The 18,709-nt window shown below is 38.7% G+C and overlaps 1 long non-coding RNA gene across 2 annotated transcripts in view; it reads left to right on the top strand.

The window, feature by feature from the left end:
* Positions 1–16,701, top strand: part of LOC102158069 — a 521,984-nt gene extending 505,283 nt beyond the window's left edge. Inside the window, exons 6-8 of one of the 2 annotated variants that reach the window (XR_002343737.1) lie at positions 9,520–9,828; positions 13,210–13,389; positions 16,436–16,701. This is a non-coding gene — a long non-coding RNA (uncharacterized LOC102158069). Of the gene's footprint in view, positions 1–9,519; positions 9,829–13,209; positions 14,713–16,435 lie in introns of those variants that run through there. The other variant, XR_002343736.1, reaches the window with a different exon arrangement.

Genomic DNA, 18,709 nt, shown 5'->3' with positions numbered 1-18,709 from the left:
GTTGCTGTGGCTCTGGCGTAGGCCGGTGGCTACAGCTCCGATTGGACCCCTAGCCTGGGAACCTCCATATGCCGCGGGAGCGGCCCAAGAAACAGCAAAAAGACAAAAAAAAAAAAAAAAAAAAAGTTGTTATAGACTGGTCCTCTTACTTTTAAGGAATAGAAGTCAGTTTTTAAATTTGTTAGATATTTTAATAGATATGGTTTATGTCTTAGTATATATGATGAGATTGGCTTTCCCAAAGCGGGGCAATAATTGATCTCTCCACTGATATTCAGGAGGATAGTTTCTGCCTGCATCCACAACAGCAATAGGTCTGATTCGTGTCCCATCTTCTCCTGGGAAGAGCAGAGTGGTCTCCTGGCATCAGGGTAAAGAAAGGTACCTGCATATCTTACTATTCCTCAGCCCACACATTGTGGCTAAAGGTACCTGGCACCTCCATTTCCAGAAGGTTTATCAAGTGGAAATTTGGCTACCTGTCTCACTTTTCCCTCAACTCCTGAAGACATATGCTTTCTTAGGTATAAGTCAGGTACTGTTGGGCCATTTTTTCAGTGTCGCCAGGTTTCCTGTCTAATTTTTTGTTGTCCGCCCCTCCATTTTCTGTCCTTGAAGGCTTATACCTTTAAAAAAATTCTTTTACTCTGATTTTCTTGGAGTTTCAGGGAGGAGCAGAGTAAAAGAGTGTGTTTCTCCTGTGGGCTTTTTCACTGATTGCTATTTAGGCAGCTTTCAGATTGTATTGTCTACTCTAGTTGTTGCCTTTTTTTTTTTTTTAATCTTTTTGGTTTTCTTTGCCATTCTCTTACAAACATTGATCATTTATATTTTGCCAGGAATTATTAACTTCCTGCAGTTTTCCAAATGTGTAAACACAGAGCTTCTGAAACATTCTTTTGTAATTATTTTAGTCTCCTTTGTATTTCTGGTTATGATTCCTCTCTCATTCTTTTTATTTTTTTATTTATTTTTTATTTTTTGGCCTTTTAGGGCCACACCTGTGGCATATGGAAGTTCCCAGGCTAGGGGTAAAATCAGAGCTACAACTGCCAAATCAGAGATGTAGCCACCAGCCTACACCATAGCCACAGCAACGCCAGATCCAAGGTGTATCTGCGACCTACACCACAGCTCACAGCAACATCTTAACACTGAGAAAGGCCAGGGAGCGAGCCCACATCTTCATGGTTACTAGTAGCATTCATTACTGCTGAGCCACAATGAAGACTCCCCTCTCTCATTCTTAAAATTGTATATTTGGTTCTTTTCTCTTTTACCATTCTGATGAGGAGTGTAATCTGTTTTCCTTAGACTTTTACAAAAGTAGCCTTTGTATTTCCTTTGACTTTATCCTATTGTTTTGCTTTTCACTATTTCAGATTTTATTATATAATTTCTTAATATTTACTATTTTTTATTATGTATCCAATTTCTTTTTTTTTTTTTTTTTGTCATTTTTTGCTATTTCTTGGGCCACTCCCACGGCATATGGAGGTTCCCAGGCTAGGAGTCCAATCGGAGCTGCAGCCACCGGCCTACACCAGAGCCACAGCAACGCGGGATCCGAGCCGTGTCTGCAACCTACACCACAGCTCCCAGCAACGCCGGATCCTTAACCCACTGAGCAAGGGCAGGGATCGAACCCGCAACCTCATGGTTCCTAATCGGATTCGTTAACCACTGCGCCACGACGGGAACTCCTGTATCCAATTTCTTAATAGGTATGTTTAATTATTTTGTTTTGTTCTGTTGTTCATCTCTCTTCCTAATGATGAAGGTAAGCAACGCCCAGCACTTCCAGATGATTACAGAGTTCCCCAGGTCTGTGGGCTTTGGGGTGATGTCTTCTTCTATTATTGTCTTAGTTTGAAAGGTTTTGGCATATGTATCAAAGACTGAGTGGCTTAAACAACAAACATTGATTCTCATGGTTCTGGGTGCTGGGAAGTATAAGATCAAGGTGTCTGGTGAGGGAGCTCTTCCAGCTTTGCAGAAGGCTGTCTACACATTGTATTCTCACCTCGTGGAGAGCAGACAGAGAGCAAGCAAGCTCTTTCATGTCTCTTCTTATAAGCGTACAAATCCCATTTATGAAGGTTCCACCTCCATGACCTAATCACCTCCCAAAGGTCTTACCATCACATTGGGGCTTAGAATTTCAACATGTAAATTTTGGAGAAATGCAAATATTCAATCCATAGTGACTGTTTTTCTAGATAGTTTGCTTTTTTCCTTTTAAATTTCTTCTATCAAAATGTGGTGAAGTATATTTCTAATTCCTAAGCAGTTATGATTTTTGGATTGTTTTGTGTGTTCGTGTCTAGTTTTATCTATTCAGTCAAAGATACTTACTGCGCAGCTACTCTATGCCCAGAAAGATTTGTGATGCCTGAAATACATCAGTGAACACTACGCAATCCCACTATTGTTTATCCTATAATCATTTTGAAATCTCCCATGCCTTGTTTCTGGGTTGATTCCAAAAGTTGAAGAATAATAAATAATATTTATGTACTATGGCTATTTAAATGTGACTCACCTCAAGGCAAGTTAGTATGCTGAAACCATCAAAATTCCATAAAAGAAGATGCTCCAGACCAAAAGCATTTTCTTTCCTTCTACACATTGTTACTATTCAAATACTTCACCACATTTTACTTTTCCTCCTATCTGTAGCATAAATATCTTATAAAGTTTTACATTTCTCTCCTGTGTTTCTCCTTACTGGGAGAAGAAATATGCCTTACTGTTCATATCACCTATACCTAAAGTTTTAAGTATGCTGTAGGTCTCTTGCCAACTACTTCATTGCTTTTCCTAATCACATTTGATTCAATGTGATTAATGAACATTAAATGAATATTCAGTAATTATTTAATGTAACTGGACTGGTACTCTTGTAAAACTGCCATCCCTGAGATCCTTTTCACTGGATTCTTGGGTCAGCTTCATCATTTCCTTTGGTACATAATTTCCTTTTCTCCCTCCTTTTGTTCAGAGTAATCCCCAAGTAAGTAATCAATCTTTCATTCCAGGAAAGACACAATTTGTCCACCTATTTTATTAACACTTTGGGTATGGAATTCAAGATTAGAAATAATTTTAATTAGAAGTTTGGAGGATTTGCTTTTTCTGCATTCTAAAATTTAATTTGGCTGATAAGGTATCAGATGCCAGTCTAAATCACATTCTGATATGGTGGACATTTTTTTTTCCTCTCTGTTGTTAGCTTTTAAGATCATTTCTGCATCCTTGATGTTTTGAAATTTCATGATGATATTTCTATCTCTGGATCTGTCTTCATGTATTCTGCTCAGAGTGAACATCCTAATTTGAAGATCCACATCTCTTTTCAACCCTTAGAACTTACTTCCCTTGTCTCTGAAAATTCCTCCCCCTCTAATTTTCTGGCTTTCTCATTCTGGAACTCTTAGAGGATTTAGAACCATCCACAGTTATTGTCTATGTCCAATTACTTCTCTCCAACTTTCCATTCCCTGACTGCTTTCTCTATCTTAAGGAATAATGCCTTGAAAGTGATTTTTAATTATTCAGTGACATGATCAATTTCCAAGCACCTTTTTCTCTGATTTATCTATTTTGAAGATTTTTTTCGATAAACTATTTTCTTAACTATTTCTCAAGTTAACCAGAGTAATTGTTTTGTTTTTCTTTTCATATTCTTTCTTATTTTGTTCTGGATTATCTAGATGGTTTCTTGAGTGATTTGCTTTGTTTGTCTTCTCTTTTAAGCTATAGTATTACTTCATTCACTTCAGGTGAATGTATTTTTTTAATGAAAGACTTGGTTTTTTTGAGGTATAATTGACACATAATATTAGTTTCATATGTAGAGCATAAGAACTCAGTATGTATATATAAAGCAAAACTCAGTTGGCTTTTCTAAATAGCTGATGTGGATTATGTTTGTAGGCTTGTTCTTTTCTCTTAGGTCCCTGTGTTGACGGTCCCTAAGACCACACTCAGGTTTGGTGATTCAATAGAGATAGTCACAGAATCAGCTACAGCAATACTCACAGTTACAGTTTATTACAGTGAAGGGATGCAAAGCAAAAATCAGAAAAAAGAAAAGGCAAATGGGGAGAAGTCTAGAGGAAACCAGGTGCAAACTTCCAAAAGTTCTCCAGAGACTCACAGGACACACTAAATTTTTGCAGAAATGAACTGGAGCAACATTCTCAAAGTATTGTCTCTCGGGGAAGCTCAAGAGAGACTTAGCACCCAATATTTTTATTGGAAGATAATCACATAGAATATTTTGCCCAGCTTGTTCCATAATTCTAAACTCTCAGAGAAAACACACACACAGATGTTTAGTATAAACTATATTGTTTATAAAGTCTAGGCACAACGAACCACCCTCATCAGGTAACTGTTGACTAAGAATGTCTGAGAGCCAACCTTCCAGATACCAGGCAAGGGCCATCCTTCCAATCAGGTCTTCTTAAGCTAATAGTCCCAGGCCTTCCAAGTTAACTCTTTACTACACATTCACTCTGATGAAGATGATGTCTAATTCAGAGCTCTGTGTTTGCAAGCTGGACTACTAATATTCACAGTATGATGTGTAGGTTGGGATCTGGCTTCCAGATCAGGAAAAGTGGATATGCATGCAAGAAAAGGGAGCAGGGTACAATACCTTAAAGCACTGGCATTCACTCTAGCACACACATTTCTCTCTCTCAGTCCTTTAGATCTTTGGGGAACCCTACATCAGACCCACATCTCTCATGAGGACTTTGCACTTTCAAACTTCCTTGTCTGTCTGTGAACTTTTTGTCTCTGCCTGGATTCCACAACCCTCCCTTCTCCACTTAGAAAAGTTCCTCATGTTTTAATAACTAGCTGATACCTCTACTAAACTTTCTCCATTGCCTCCAGATAGAACTATTTCTTAAAACATTCAACAAAATTGTATTGAATTCCAAGTAATGCACTAAGGGATGAGAATATCAGCAAAGTTGCTACACCCACAGAAGTTAGAAGTACTATTATTTTATTACTAATATCACATGTTTACATCATGCTGTAAACCCATGTCTTTCTCAGTAAAAAATCATTTACTTTTATGTCTATGCTAGCACAAAGCATAGACATAAAACATTTTTTATCAAAGGTAAGTACAGGCTAATAGAGGTCAATAAGCACCTTGGGACATTTAGAATATTCCAATCTAGTATATATTTGGTTATGTGTGTTAACTCTGAAACTGAAAAATAAGAGAGAATGAGACACGAAAAGAATATGAATAGAGTGGATAGCAGTGTTTCCACATCTGGGTATATATTATATTAACTCAAAAACCTAAGAGAAGATGAAAATTCTGACAGCACTCATAAAAACCTTTTCCTAGCTGTAACATCAAAACACATCCCAATTCTACTTTCATTTTCTGGGATGAAATGTTTCTAATGTTTTATCTTTAAATGAAAGACATCTTTGTAAGTGACAATCCAAACCAAATTGGTTTTGTATAAGATTGCAATTACCGTTTCTTTGTTGTTTCCACTATAATTCTGATAATACTTCAAGGAAAAATCAGAATCGAAAAACCTGAAAACCTGAAACTACTTGTATATGTCTCTTTGGTGAACATACTGAGCAGAAAATTTAGAGAAACTCAAATTTCTCTCAAGAGAGGGAAATTTGGGAACACTTGTTAATTTTATTTAAATATTAGTTGATCTGACTTTTACATTTATTTTATTTTAGACTTTATTTGAGACTTTTACTTTAATGTTAGTTTTGTCTGAGGACTTATTCAAATTTGCCTTAAAATTGCTTAGCACATTTTATTAACGTATCCAAAATAATCAGCTTGTTTCTGCTTTTACAGAAGCAGAGATACAGATATAAGATAGTTTTTTTTCCTTTTATGAAACTAAAATACTTGCTATTCTACTGATTCTAATATTAAATGCTACATAATTTCAGCAGAGAGATTAGTTATCCTCATATGCATATCTGTTTGCAAATTGTAAACCTTTTAAAACTACTCTTTCTTAACTCACAGGTTGCTCTTTCTCAGTCCCTTTTGCTGGTTCCCCTTCAATCTCCTCAAACTCCCAAACTTGGAGTAATACAGACTCAATGTTCAGATTTCTTCTGTTTTACAGATTTGGTGAGTTCACTCAATTAGAGCTTTAAATGCCATCTATATACTCATGATCCCAATTTTTTACCTCCTGCCTCGACTTTCCTTGAAATTCCAGTCATGACATCTAACTGCCTGCTCAACTTTCCCATCTGGATATCTAGTAGGTCTCCCAAATTTAACACGCAAATATGAGCTGATTCTGCCCTTCCTTGAACCTGCTTTTTACCATTTTTCTCATCTCAGTAAATAGCAATATCATTCTTCTAATTGCTTATGCCAAAAAACTTGGGGTCGTCTTGGCTCCTCATCTCTAGAAAACTGAATTAAAGGAAACTGGCCTTTCTTATAGCAATCTTATTTTTTCTTGGCCGTGAATCTCTGGCCCAGGCGATTGTGGTCTGGGAAGCAGGACCACACAGCCCAAGTCCTAACTTCTAATCAGACGGGAAATCCAGTTGGTTCAACCTGAGGATTTATCCAGAAGTCCATCACTTCCTTAATGCTCTGAGCCACTATCATTTGTTGCCAGGATTGTTATAACAGCCTCCTTACTGGTGTTTCAGCCACTTCCTCTGTCCTCCTAAAGTCTGTTCTTCATAGAACTGTCAGAGTAGCTCTTCAAAAATGTAAGAGAGATTCTTTTGCTCACATGAGTTTCTTGGTGTCTTTCCATCCACCTCAGATGAAAAGCCAAAGGCCTAGGTGATAACTAACTATGAGATCACTTCTCTGATCTATTGAGCACTCTTCTCCTTACTTACGACCATGACCTTGCCAAGAATTAAGCTGCCACAGGGTCTTTGTACGTAGTGTAACTTCCACCTGGAATGCTATTGTCCAATGGTATTGTTTCCTCCCTGCTTTTAGGTCTCTGCTCAAATATTACTTTATAAGAATGACCTTCCCTGGCCATCCTATAAAGCAGTGACTTCCCCAACTCTAATTCCCTCACCCAGCTTCATTTTCCTTCATATGCATATGACCACTTGAAACACTTTATATTTATTCTTTTGTCAGATTCCATCTACTGAAATGTATCTTGCAGAAAGGTAGGGACTTTAAAATCTCTGTTTCATTTGCTGCATAATGCCAGCGCTAAAACTTACATCTGTCAAGTTATAGATACTCAAAAAGTAATTGTTGAAATTGAAATATTTTAAAAGTAAATAACATTGATTTTATTTTCAACATATACTGATATAATGAATGTATTCAGTGATTAAAACTTCAAAACACATATACACTCATTTTCGTACTGGCAAGAAATTATTCTAAGGTTTAGTACTAAATAGTTCACGAATCATAAGTGTCTGCCACACCTAGAGTTTTCTTCTGAACAAAATAACCATGAGCCATTCTTTCTAAACAAAAGTGCCAAGCCTTGGGTCACATGATTTTCTATCTCAGGCTACAACTGATGGGGCCGGGGGGTCTGCTGAAGGTAAGCAGTGAATAAAGGAAAGACAAGGTTGACATTAAGACCTCTTCCTTTGATTTACTTTTCAAGAAACTATGTCTTGATACTAGAAACTGGCAAATCATCTCAAAAAGATCTCTTTTGGAAATTTCTGAAGTTGAGAGTCACATTGAATGATCAACAGGTAACAAACATACATATTTCAAAGAATCCAGAAGAGGAGACTGGTCACAGCCATTGGGGTAGTGAAACTTCTGTTCTCTCCTGGATGGTTTTGGACTCTTGATACAGCTCTCCCTGAGGCTGGATCTACTTTATGTCCTGGAAGCACTGGTACCTCATTGCTGAGATGCTTTCCTTTGCTTAGTCACCTCTCCAGGTACAGTTATGACAGAAATCTTTCCTAAATGTTAACAAGCATTACAAATAGACTATTTAGTGAGCAGATGTGTTAAGGAAAATGCTAGGTTTAATATTAAAATACATTTCTTCACCATCAAATAAGAAGAAGCATAGCACAGGTGTTAAAAGCAAGGGTTTTAGATTCATACTGACTCTGCTGCTTATTAGCTGGGTGATCTTAGGTAGTTATTTAACCTTTATGTTCCTCAATTTCCTCATCTGTAAAATGAAGATATTACCTAGCTCTTAGGGTTGTTGCTAGAATTAAAGAAATTACATGCATGAAGTTCTCAGAGAGGTGCCCGGCACATAGTCTGCATTCCATAAGGACCAGGTACAATGGTATGTTATCCCAGGTAATACCTACATCTCCAGAACAAATGTTCTCTTGTGCCACATTTGTGTGTGAGAAAAATGAAGCTTCATGACAGTGAGCAATATGTCTCTGACGGAGCCAGGATTCCAACCCAAGCTTTCTGCCTTAGAAGCCCACGTGGCTAACCACTCCACAATCCCAAGACGGATTTGGCTGTGGATTTCTTTTTCTTGAGACCTTGCAAAAAACTAGTACTCTTTAGAACACAGACAGTGCTGACTTAAGGTAAATAGAGTTGATGAAACAAATGCCATTGTGACTCCATGGTTCTGGGGGCTTTCCTCAGAACAATTTTAATAGGGTTCATATTTTAGAGTTAACAATTTGGCATGTTTTTGACTCAGTGTATTTCATGGCCATCAAACTGATGAAGCAAGAATTATTAAGTTTCATCTACAGCAAGAACTACTACACTTTCCCATTAAGAGAGCAAATAAATCCCCTTTGTTGTTCGTCAATATTTATTGGGTTTCCTCTTAGTTTCAACTGAAAACAAAACAAGTGCTACCATGGAGATATTTTGACATCTTATCTTTCCTTGGATATAGCCTAAAATGGTATTTCTATGTCTTAAATTTGCCTTCTTCTTCTTCTTCTTTTTTTTTGGTCTTTTTACCATTTCTAGGCCACTCCCGTGGCATATGGAGGTTCCCAGGCTAGGGGTCTAATCAGAGCTGTAGCCCCCGGCCTACACCAGAGCCACAGCAACGCGGGATCCGAGCCACATCTGCAGCCCTCACCACAGCTCACGGCAACGCCAGATCCTTAACCCACTGAGCAAGGCCAGGGACCGAACCTGCAACCTCATGGTTTCCAGTCGGATTCGTTAACCACCACGCCACGATGGGAACTCCTTAAATTTGCTTTCTTATCGAGGAAAAACATCAATGCTCCAACAACTTTCCAAATTTTAATTTGATAAAATTTTTATATTAGCACAATTAGAATTCTAATCTCAGTTATTGGTAATTAAGCAATTCTAAGACCTCTCATAAGTGCACATGAAAACAGATTAAGCAGAGGCAAAAATCCCACACACCTGGTTATTCAGCTCCAGACCTGGAATTCAAAACTTGGGTAGAAATTGCTTCTGATCCAAGACAATACACAAGATGATGATAGCAAAGAAAGTCTTTGAAATAGTTTACTATACTCAATCATTTGTTCTTTAGCTGTCTTTCCATTTTTATTCCTTCAACACAGACGAGCAAAAATGATACTGACTCCTGAGAGACAGCCCATCCCTAAGAGAAGGAGATCACTGCAGTCCTTCCTCTCATTCTGCCCCACCATCCCAGACTGCCTCTGGGGCACAGTCCACACAGAGTCTTTTTCCAATCCGGTACTTCAGCAGCACCTGTAAAGAAGGCAGCAAGACCCAGAACCATATCCTTGAGAACTAACGCTAAACTATTTCATGGCCAAGTTGAGGAGATGGAGAGACTGTGACCTAAAATAAGGAATGAAGAAAGAGATGGATAAGATGACCCATCAAGTGTCGTGCTAATTCAGGTATGCTTTCAAAGGAAAACCTAGCTCAAACTAACAAACAATGAAGGATTTCCTGGCTCTCTTGAGCGGAAATTCAAGAAACACAGAAAGCTTCAGGCACAGTTCTTTTGGGACTCTGGTTCTGTTTCTCAGACATTCTCTCGTCATTGCCTTCTTCCAGGCAGCAGGGTTTCTATAGGATTGTGTCACTTCTATGACAAGCTGGGTATGTGAGAGTATTTAACTTAGCCTAATGTCATTAAGCAAATAGTTACTCTTCCTTGAATCCAATTTCAATTTCAAAAATCACTTTGTGATACCCACACTGGTCTGCTGATATGGACAGAATGCACATTGAATAGTCTTCCATCCCTGTGAAAGTGATGTCTTATGGCAAATCAATACAGTTGCATCTTAGTATGGTTTGGAATGTTCTGTTGCCTTACTGCAGGGACAGAATGTGCTGAACATGCCAAAATGTGTATTTCTGGACAGTCTCCAGGTATATTTGAGGGCAGAATCAATTGAATCTTTTGATGTATTAGATGATGGGGATGGGAAGAAAGAGAGAGCTTTGCATCTAGATTTCTGACTTGGGTACCTAGTTTGATAGTCATGCCATTTGCTGCGATTGGGAACCTGGAGAAAAATAGAGTTGAGCAAAATAATGAAATAGATTTTAAAGTTGACTTGTAAGATACAGAATCTACACTTCTGGGCAGATTACTCATAAGGTAAAAAAACAAAAACACTTATAACCTCTTATTAAGAGCAGAACAATAATCCAAGAAAATGCTGTCATTTTTAACAGAGACCAAATTTTAGTCTTATTTCAGTGTAATAACTAATGCTAATTTTTCTTTTTAAAATATTAAAGCAAGTACATAAATCTTAGTCAGGTTTGACTGCAAGAAATAAAATTCCTTTTCCACAAACTTTCTACAACTTCCCATATTCACTCAGACTTTGTCCCATACTTTCTTATTTCTCATTCTGCAACAATCAATCATCCATACAAAGTAATACAACCAAAAAGATGGGTTTTCTTACCCACTCAAGTTTCAAGTTCCTGGTGAAAACTGTATGATCCATCATGTGCCACATTTTGCAGGTGGGGTGGGGGGGACCTATAACAGCAACTAGGGTGACAGGGAATAAGGATGGGAGCAGGATTTCATTAATTCATTAAATATTCATTAAGTGGATGAATAGGATCATGGCTAGAAGGGAGGATCATGGCTGGTAGGCAGCATCGTGGATGATTATTTTTTACCATCCAGTAATACAAGTTAGCTTGGGGTTAGTTTGTTATAACTACCCATAGTCTATGCCAAGAAAGTTCCCAAATATCCAACAGTAACCTTGCATATGGTCTAATCCATCCTTTTTCTGGATATCACATTTCCCACATTTTCTTAAAACGAATATTTTTGCACTATTCTCGGAAGAAATTTTCAACAATTGTTTAATCAAGCGTTCACATGGTGGGTAGGATGAACACTACTAGTTGTCCGTTTACTATCTTGCCAACCAATCCAGATCTTTTCTGATTGAAAACCTCAAATGTCCAGACTGCAGCTAGTGATACTGACCTAGCTAGTGAGATGTAAGTGGATGGCTGCTCACTGGGGCTTCCAAAAGCACTACGTCTTTTCCTGATTAAAATGTTTTAAAGAGATAGATTAATGGCATTCATGTTTGACCCTTTGTCTTTCCCACTAGAATGCAGACTTAATACTCAGAAGTAAAGTTGCCATTATGAAACAATGAAAACCGTGATCACACTATATTGTCACTGCTACTCTTTTGCAACCCTGTCTAGACTACAAACTCTTCAAGGTTCTTGTCAGTTTTGTTCCCCTTGTATCCCACACACCAAGTATATTGTGTGGCTCATAGTATACACAGAACACATGCTGATGGAGTAAAGGAATGGAAATACATAAACACAGGCAGAGTTTATATCTTTAAAGAACTTATTGCCCTTTTTATTTCAAATATACTGGAAAATCATGTAAAGTAGTAGAAGGAGGACATTTTTTGGTAATGATAGCTGGATCTATACTTCAGTTGTACCGCTTATAACCTTGTGACGTGGGGAAATCTACCTCTCCCTTTTGAGCCCGTGTGTATTAATCAGTATAATGATGAAAAAAATATTGTGTGGGTTATTTGTGAGTACAAAATGGGATGATATATGCAATGTCTACCAGGGTAGACTCAATATTAGTCCTCTTCCTTTCCTAGCATGCAGCTTATCTTCCAGTTAACACAGCTATCTGCTCATGCATTCATGTAAAGGACTCAACTTTATACTAAATTCCACATACTCCTCTATACCCAAGCCCTTTTCATTCCCTCACTTAAAGAGACACAAAATTACTGCAGGCTTTTGTGTGTGTGTGGCTGCCCACACGGCATGTGGAAATTCCCTGGCCAGGGTTAGAACCTGCACCACAGTAGCAACCTGAGCTATTGCGGTAATAATGCTGGATCCTTAACCGTCTGTGCCACAAGGGAACCCACCTACAATTGTTTAAGTACATGGAAAAGAAGAGGGTAAAAAGAAATAATATTTGTTTAAAATTATTCACAAAAAAATTCTTTAAATCTACTATATTTAAATTTATTATGGTTTTAAGCCAAATTTTGTGAATCCAGGTTTTATATATGACCAATGGCTACCAACCAAGTGTTCTGACTGATGGAAATATTCTATATCATTGTTTTGGTTGGGGTTACACAATTGTGTATAATTAAAAAAAAAACTCATCAAGTTGTATATTTATATTTGGTGAAATTTACTTGAATATAAATTATATTTCAGTAAAGTTGATTCAAGTTTTAAAAGCTGTGGTAGCATCTATACGTAGTGAGTAGATTAAGTATTTAAGATCAACCTCTCTATCAGAAAAAAAGAAAACTGAAATAACTATTCAAATATATGAAATGAGTTTTTGTCCTGATGGCATTTGGCAATCCAGAAAAATAGAATTTTAGTTTTTCCAGCTACATAGTAGATAAGAAATTCTGTTCCCCATATAATATGGACGTCTAACAGGAACCCCCATCTCACAGTCCACACTAAATTGTGTTCCCAAAGGGATGCACATTGGGGTGAAAGGAATTACTGAGTGGAATCCTATGTAGCTATTTTCAAGTCTCCTTGAAATCAGCATTTTTTTTTCAGAGTATAGAGGGATTTGGGATATGAATAAGAAGAAAAAAAAAGGATGACTCAAAGAAACATTAAAGATATTTATTTTTTTCAGTCAACAACCATAGAGTCTCTGATAAGGACACTTTCACGTTTACCTGATAAAATATTTAACACCGTCGCTAAGGCTCCAAGTGTTTTCCCCTTTCTGTCTGCTGACTTGAGAGCGTTGGTTTTGTTTCCAGGTTTTGATTCCCAAGATGGACTCAACAGCTCCAGAGATTGTCTCCAGGACTGACAACTTCCCCGTCTTCGGAAGTGAGATAAGCATGGCTGCAGAGAGAAGGGAGACTGCATGGAGGCAGGAGGGAGAGGGCTTGTATGTCTGACCATTGGAAGCTCCCATTTTCTTTATAAAATAGGAGGTAAAGTCACTGCTGAGAGTGAGGAGGGAGCTTATGCAAGCGAGGTTCAGAGTCTTCTCTGAACTCTTGAGTTACATCTGATTTTTGAAATAGTCTCGGCAGGAAGAATGAAAGGTGAATAAAGAAACACAGTAAAAGAAGTGAGCATTGGTGAGGACCCAGTTGAGGGGGGTGACTGAAGGTTCCGAGAAGAGTTTGTCATGTTCAGCATTTCTGTCTCCCAACAGCACTCAGGGGTGAATACTGAGAAAATAAACAGTCGTAATTGTCCACGTTAGGGCATGAAAAGCACATGCAAAAGAGAAACAAAGGGGCAAGAGGGCTGATGACTAGAATGATTGAAGGAAGGGCCAGGAAATCTAAGCTGATTGGGGATAGATTAGAGAGAAATAAGAAGAGCACTAACCTGACAGTCCAGGGAGACACAAGAATGGTCATGAAATAGTTGAAAGACAAGCCAGAATAATAGGTTATTTTCAGGAAGCACAATGCTTAAATTACTGGTTTTGGTGGCAAAAATTAATTCTCTAAGGGGAAAGTTGGGGAGGGATACATTGGGAGTTGGGATTAGCAGATATACACTACTGTCTATAAAACGGATAAACAACAAGGTCCTACTGTATAGCACAGGGAACGATATTCAATAGCTTGTAATGACTTATAATGGAAAAGAAGCAGAAAAGGAGATAAAATATCTCTATATAGTCATCGATGGATAGGTAGATGAATAGATAGAGATCTAAATCACTTTGCTATATACCTGAAACTAACACAACATTGTAAATCAACTACACTAAAATGTTGTTTGCTTTGAAAAAAATTAATCCTTTTAAAGCATGAAAACGTGAATGTATTCTCCTTGAAATTTTAGAGAAACGCCAAAAGGGTTAGATGCATTTGAATAAAAGCCAAAGTCACTGTTGGCTGCCCACATCCTCTCTCCCTCTGTGGAAAGGTGAACCGTGATAACAGTTTGATACCTATGCCAAGTAAAAACATATGTACCCACCGAAGACATATTATTGGTTTGTGTGTATAGATAGCTATATATTTGTTGTTTATACGTAGTCTGCTACTTGCTTTTCTCATTTGATGTTTTACTTAATCATACCTGACTTTGTTGACACATGAAGCTGTTGTTCATTCCTTTAACTAACACACATTACATGAATATATCGCACTTAATCTAGTCATTTCCTTATTGGACATGGATTGGTCAGGGTTCAGTATAAGAAACAAAGAGCTGGAGTTCCCGTCGTGGTGCAGTGGTTAATGAATCCGACTAGGAACCATGAGGTTGCGGGTTTGATCCCTGCCCTTGCTCAGTGGGTTAAGGATCCGGCGTTGCTGTGAGCTGTGGTGTAGGTTGCAGATGCGGCTCGGATCCCACGTTGCTGTGCTCTGGTGTAGGCTGGCAGCTGCAGCTCCGATTCGACCCCTAGCCTGGGAACCTCCATCTGCCACGGGAGCGGCCCAAGAAATGGCAAAAAGACAAAAAAAAAAAAAAAAAAAAAAAAAAAAGAAAGAAAGAGCTGTATGTATATTAAGCAAGCAGAGATACCATATAGGGAATTGGGGCTTATGAAACAATTAGAAAGGCTAAAAAGAGTACGTTCTCAGCAGGCCTTTCACAGGTATCTTCCAAAATGATAGGAGATTGACCAGCTAAGGTAACTCTGAGACCACCTCTGAAGCTGGACCAAAATCAAGATGTCAACAGTGCTTGCCCCACAACCTTCTCTCAACACCCAGGAAGCCAGGGGATGGATCCTGGAATGCTACTCCTGCAGGGACTGTCTCTCAAACCACGGCAACAGCAAAAACCTGTACATTTCCACCACTTTGCTTCCCATAAGCCATTATCGAGTAAAAGCGGGAAGATGGTGTCCACCACACCGCCAACTCCCGCTTTGAACACATCTAAATAATTGATGCATTTTGTACCCAGAGCCCTAGCTGCAATAGTGTCTAGGAATTAAAGCTGTTAGCTTCCTGACTTCAAAGAATAGGAGGGAAATAAAATTTGAGCGAGCTGATCTACAATATACAACTTGAATCTTTACAGTTACAAAAATGCTGTAATGAGCATCCCCATGTGAGTCTCCATATCTTTTTTTTGGGGGGGGGGTCTTTTTTCTTTTTAAATTTTATTGGAGTATGGTTGATTTAGAAGGGTGTGTTAGTGTCAGGTGTACAGCAAAGTAAATCAGTTATACATACACATATATCCATTCCTTTTCAGATTCTTTGCCCATATAGGCTATTACACAACATTAAGCAGATTTCCCTGGGCTATACAATAAGTCCTCATTACCTATTTATTTTATATATAGTAGCAGGTATATGTCAATCTGTCTCCGTATCTTTATCTAGAGAAAATACCTATAATCGGAATTTCTAGGTCAAAAGCTATTACATGAGTCAGCACAGCCTGCTATAACAAAATACCACAGATTGCATGACTTAAACAACCAAAACGTATTTTCTCGCAGTTCTGGAAGCCAGAAGTCCAAGATCAAGATGCTGTCAGCGTAGGCTTCTTGTGAGACCTCTGTTCTTGGCCACCTTCTCGTTGTATCCTAACAAGGCCTTTCCTCTGTGCACATGGGGACACAGAGCATGCTCTGGGGTCTCTCTGCCCTATTAAAAGGACCTCAGTCTTACGGGATTAAAGCCCTACCTTTGCGAGCTCATTTAACCTGTATGACTTCCTGATAGGCTGTGTCTCCAAATATTGTCAGGGGGGGAGACCTTCAATGTATGGACTTGGAGGGTAGGGGAGGACTTCTTCAGCCTATAATAAGTAGGTACAATTTTTATTTCTTAATTATTCCCAAATTACTTTCCAAAGATGTTTTATCAGCTTGAATTAAATATATCAAATTCTCAAAGCAACATTTGAAAATTTGGAAAAACTTGGAGATCTTAAGACAATTACATAAGATAAAAACCCTGCAACCTGTTAATCTCTATTTTTTTATCATTGTGTTGAGTGTCTTTTTATATACTTAAAATCCACTTATGGTTTTTTTTTTTTTTCTGACAGAAATGAGTGATCGAGTTGAAATGGTCAAGAAAACCTTCAGAGTTGAAGTTAGGAAACTTAGAGGTCATGAGAATGACTGCAGGATTCTGAATATAAGGCAAGACTGTGAACCTAAAGCCAAACCTGTTCTGCCTTCAGAGGAGCAATAGAGCAATAAGAAGATGGCCTTACCAAGAATGGGAGGGGTGGCGTTCTGGTCGTGGCTCAGTGGTTAGTGAATCCGACTAGGAACCATGAGGTTGCAGGTTCAATCCCTGGCCTTGCTCAGTGGGTTAAGGATCCGGCATTGCCCTGGGCTGTGGTGTAGGTTGCAGATGCGGCTTGGATCTGGTGTTGCTGTGGCTCTGGTGTAGGCTGCAGCTCTGATTAGACCCCTAGCCTGGGAACTTCCATATGCCGCGGGAGCGGCCCTAGAAAAGGCAAAAAAAAAAAAAAAAAAAAAAAAAAAAAAGAATGGGAGGGGTGTGTCATATCCAGTGGCATATGCCTCCATGGAGGTTGATATGCAAGTTCACACAGCTAGCAGAGAACTCTCTGGATTTTTATGCAAGACTGTAGGCCAAGATTTCTATCTTCAGGGAGGGTGTGGTCAGATGGTTCACTAGTATTGTCACGATTAAATCGCTCTTTTGATGCTACCATTCAAAAGGGAGACTTTTTAAATTTTTTATCTGAGACTTCTACATATAAAATTTTTCTTATATTTAAAAAACAAAACAGTTCTACCGTGTAAGATCAAACATGTTTGGAGAAATAGTCTCATAATAATAATGGCAATTTTTTCAAAAGGATAAGGTCAAGGTTAAAACTGGTGTTTAATACTTATAAATATTCAACACTGTTGCCTCTGCTCTCAAAGTCTATTAATAATTCACTGCAATTTTCTCTTTTTTGTGAAGATATTAAATGTGGGAGTTTTAATGTAGTTATTTATGTATCCCCTTTTTATATATTTATTTGGCATCGTCATGACTTATAACCCAGGAATTTTAAAGAGGGAAGTTTTTAAATAGGAACTATGTAATTTTCTTGAATGGTATCTAATGTAGATCATTTAAAATATTTCTCCAGGCCAAAGTGTGGCTACTAAGTTCGGATACTAAGGAAATGGCTTGACAAGTTTTCTTCTTCAAATGAAAATACAATTTTAATTAAGAAAAATCAAAGAAACAAAAGTTTACCCTAGGACCATAGTGCATTATAAAAACCCTACTTTCTGGAGTTCCTATCACGGCTCAGCAGTAGAAACCCGACTAGTATCCATGAGGATGCAGGTTTGATCCCTGGCCTTGCTCAGTGGATTAAGGATCCAGTGTTGCTGTGAGCTGTGGTGTAGGTCACAGATGCAACTCAGATCTGGTTTTGCTGTGACGGTGGTGTAGGCCGGCAGTTACAGCTCCACTTAGACGCCTAGCCTGGGAACTTCTATATGCTGTGGGTGTGGTGCTAAAAAGCAAAAAAAAAAAAAAAAAAAAAAAAAATTGTACCTTCCAAACTCTGCATCAGAATGAAAAGGGGTGAAAACTACTCTAGCTCTGAGCAATTTTTCTAGACGTGTTGTTATTTATAGAAAGTAAGCATTAGAGACAACTTCCAGAATGGCTGAGTGAGGAGCTCCACAGACCTGCTTCCCAGAGAAATGACAATTGAGCCCATGCATTGATTCCACCTGTGCCATGCCAGCCACCTAGGTCATGGCCCATTAGGCAAGGAAGGTGATGGCTAGGAAGACAGGGCGATTGACACCCCCGGAGTTTATCATTTCGTCCACCCAGCCGTTAAGCAGCTCCTCTGCAGCTGTGGTCCCGACATTTCACCCTCATTGATGGCTCCAGAGTCTGTGCCCACTAGAGTCTGTGCCCACTGTGAAGAGCTCATCCACATACTCTTCCCTTGGATTCCTTTTCATCAGGTTTCCAACGTTCTTCCTCCCGAATCCTTGACCAGTCCAACCAAACCATTTGCAATGACCCAGGAATTAATATAGACCGATATTTCTGGAACATTCCTCAGTCCAGAGATAGTAGATGACCAAATGTCACACTGAAAGTTCTGATCACTAGGAGGAGTTTCCTTTATCACCGTCCTTCAGGTTGACCCCCGTGGGGCAACAGTAGTGAAACCGCTACATTCTTTGTTTGTTTGTTTGTTTTTCTGCACCCTCAGTATATGGAAGTTCCCAAGCTAGGGGTTGAATAGGAGCTGCAGCTGCCAGCCTATACCTCAGCCCCAGCAACGCCAGATCCATGCCTCACCTGCAGCCTACACCAGAGC

This window comes from Sus scrofa, chromosome 4 (genome assembly GCF_000003025.6).
Source record: "Sus scrofa isolate TJ Tabasco breed Duroc chromosome 4, Sscrofa11.1, whole genome shotgun sequence".
Classification (NCBI taxonomy): domain Eukaryota; kingdom Metazoa; phylum Chordata; class Mammalia; order Artiodactyla; family Suidae; genus Sus; species Sus scrofa.
This window is presented reverse-complemented; position numbering and strand designations above follow the sequence as displayed.